The following is a 3640-nucleotide window of genomic DNA, read 5'->3' on the forward strand; positions in this document are numbered from 1 at the left end:
CATTCCCAGGGTCATTTGTGCCTGAGAGACAATTGCATGAGAAAAACCTACAGAAAATACAGAAAATCTACAAAAAAATATACACCATAACTAGGAACCCCACAAAGTTATATCCCCTGATCTGAGTGTATACCATATCCAAATATCACTCAGATTGGTTTGGTGAAACGGGAATGCCATTGTGGTAAAGCTTTGACCGGCCGGCGCTAGCCCAAAACAGTTCCAGGGGTCTCTGTTTCGGGGGTTCCTGTGCAAACACCATGAAAGAGATTGTCTTAATTTCAGGGTATGAATGTTCCCCCCCTGTTCGGTAATTCATATCTCCCGAATATCGTTCGCATAGCTGGTTGGGAAGTAGAATGGGCAGCGGTATAATCTTTACCGGGGTTCGTGCGAGTGCCCAGCCGAAAAGAATCCAGACACTCGACCACCAAGTGCCGCTGCCCATGTCCAGGAGACAAAATGGTGGCCGTTCTTCTGTCGACCATGTGCATTCAGTTATACGAAATGAAGGCCACCAAGGGGAAGCGTTCATTAATTACTACCATTGCAATTTCACACTTAAGTTGCTGGTGTGAACAATCTAATGGGGTACAGGGTTGGTCCTCTTTCGGGAGACAAATTGATACAATAACTCCCAAACGAAAATAAGCAAAACATGCAAAATGGGGCAAGACAGACGCAACTGGAGGTAGGTTCCTTTGTAACTCTGTGACTGACACCTCTCACCTCTGTGACTCCCACCACAATCCCCATAGGGAAAAACTAATTTTGGTTTGTCAAAATTTATATTTTGTCGACTTCGTATGAACCTAAATTAAAAAAATAATGAATTGAAAAGAAACAAAATATTTTTTTCCCATGCACATTTTTTTTTTCAAATTGTAGTTTATTGAGGTTTTTTTCTTCACAATAGGGGTACAGAAAGGAAAAAGGGGAGGTAAGGGGAGTGTAACAGACATATTTATGCGTTTACAGGTCTCGCATGTAAATGTACTATGAATTATGAATATAATGAAGGCGATTAAGATATGATGTCCATAATTTCAACATGGGATTAGTCAATGTTTCAACAGTGTGTCAACACATAGTTATACATTCCTATACCTAATAAGTATTACATTGTTAGACGGGACGTGTAGGTCATGCATGGTGCTTGGCTGATATATCCAGTGCTGCTCAGCCTCTGGTCGATATTTGCTGATGGCCTGTGTATATAAATAAGGTGTTGACTCATATAATGATATGGTGCGAGCTAATGTAATGATATGGCGATCCTGGTGTTGTTGTAATCATGTCCATATACTCAGCGTTGGATCTTCCCTGTCTATATGGGTGTTCAACCTGTACTTTCCCATCTTTTTCGGGCGAGTGTCGTGGGGTGGGGGGTGTAGGTAGGTCTAGTTGTGGATGTCGTGGTATGCCGAAATATCAGGATATTGCATCCCTATCTCTGTCTAGCTCGGTCCATCTCTGCCAGTTATATCTCGTGGCAGTGGTGTTTTTTTTTGAGGATGTAGAGAGCAGTTCGTATCTGAGAAATTGCTTAGTCTTGTGCCATATCATTGTTGTAGCTGGACATTCCCTTTTTTACCAGTGACATGCAATAACATTCCGCGTTGCTAAGGTCGACAAAAGCACATCTCTATTTTTAATGTTACTCTACTCAGTACAATTATCTTTCACTGCAACTCCTTGTAGCACAGTCAATTTTCACAACTTTCACAACTACATCTATATCTCACTACTGTGCATGGTACGTTTATCTCAAACTTATCTGTACCAACAATTAGAAATTCAGGACAGTGTAAAGATATAGGATTAACCATAAGGTAACCCTAGATAGCATAGGAGTTAGACAATGGCCCCAGAACCATCAAGTTATTTGGCCCTGTAAACCATCCCTATGTGAAAAATGAAGGGGGTGGTAAACTAGAATCAGCCTAGGGCCCTATGGTATCTTCATTTTTCTCTGGCACCTTACTTTAAACAACCCAGGCCTCCAAACTCAATCGACAGAACTATTGGTAAGGCTGAGCTTACAAAAGAGTATGTAATGAGTGCATTTCAATGAGTCCTTGTGTCAGTGTGTGTCTTGAGTACCTTTATCAGTATGTGTCACTGAGTGCTTGTGTCAGTATGTGTGTCACAGAGTACCTGTGTCACTGAGTGCTTGTACAGTGTGTCACTGAGTACTTGTGCCAGTGTATGTGTCAATGCTTGTGTCAATATGTGTTACTGTGTGTTGGTATCAATGTGTGTCACTGAGCACTAGTGTCAGTGTGTGTCACTGAGGGCTTGTGTCAGTGTATGTCACTAAGTGTTTAGTGTGTGTGAGTGTGTGTGTGTCACTATAAGGCCTTATGTCAGTGTGTGTCTCACTCAGTACCTTTGTACCTGAGTATGTGTGTCTTGAGTGCTTGTGTCAGTGTGTGTCACTGAGTGCTTGTGTCTGTGTGTGTCATTGTGTGCCATTTAGAATTGTATATAAAATATGTGGGGGGGAGGGGGACAACACTGATGGCTTATGCCAGTGTATGCTTGTGACAGTGTGTGTGCTTATTTGCTTATATCATTGCATCAGAGTGTCTGTAAGTGCCTATGTGTGTCATTGAGTGCTATTATCAGTGTATCAATGAGTCAGTGTATATGTGTGACAGTATGTGTGACAGTAAGTGCTTGTGTCACTGTAATAGCTGTTGGAGCAGAGAGTGCTTGTATCAGATTGGGTGACTGTGAGTGCCTGTATCAGTGAGTGCTTATGGCAGTGTGTCCGTTACTGTCTGTGTCAATGTGTGTGTCATCAAGAGTTCTTGCCAGTGTGTATTCTTGTGCTTGTGAGTATATATCAATGTTTGTGTCAGTGACAGTATGTGCATATATCAATAAGAGTATACACTTGTGTCTATTCCTCAAATTATTATTCACTATAGTTAGTAATTTTCCCTAAAGAAGCACTCCATTGCCCACATTACATAGTTACATAGCTGAAAAGAGACTTGCGTCCATTGTTGTTGCTGTTGATCCAAAAGAAGGCAAAAAACCTAGTCTGAAGTGCTTCCAATTTTGCCACAAACTAGGAAAAAATTCCTTCTTGACCCCAAAATATCAGTCAGATGTCTCCTTGGATCAAGCAGCTATTACCCCACTAATTAGAAATTATATCCCTGTATGTTATGTTTTTGTAAGTATTTATCCAATTGCAGTTTAAACATCTGTAGTGACTCTGACAAAACTACCTCTTCAGGCAGAGAATTCCATATCCTTATTGCTCTTACTGTATAAAAACCTTTTCTTTGCCTTAGATGAAATCTCCTTTCTTCCAGCCTAAATGTGTGACCTTGTGTCCTATGTATAGCCCTGTTTATGAATAGATTTCCAGATAAAGGTTTGTACTGGCCCTGAATATATTTGTATAAAGTTATCATATCCCCTCTCAGGCGCCGTGTTTCCAAACTAAACAGATTTAATTTTTTTAACCTTTCTTCATAATTAAAATGCTTCATTCCTTTTATCAATTTTGTAGCTCGTCTATGGACTTTTTCTAGTGCCATGATATCTTTTTTTACAACAGGCGCCCAAAATTGCACAGCATATTTAAGGTGTGGTCTTACCAGTGATTTATAAAGAGGCAAAATTA

This window comes from Pelobates fuscus, chromosome 5 (assembly GCF_036172605.1).
Source record: "Pelobates fuscus isolate aPelFus1 chromosome 5, aPelFus1.pri, whole genome shotgun sequence".
Taxonomy (NCBI): Eukaryota; Metazoa; Chordata; class Amphibia; order Anura; family Pelobatidae; genus Pelobates; species Pelobates fuscus.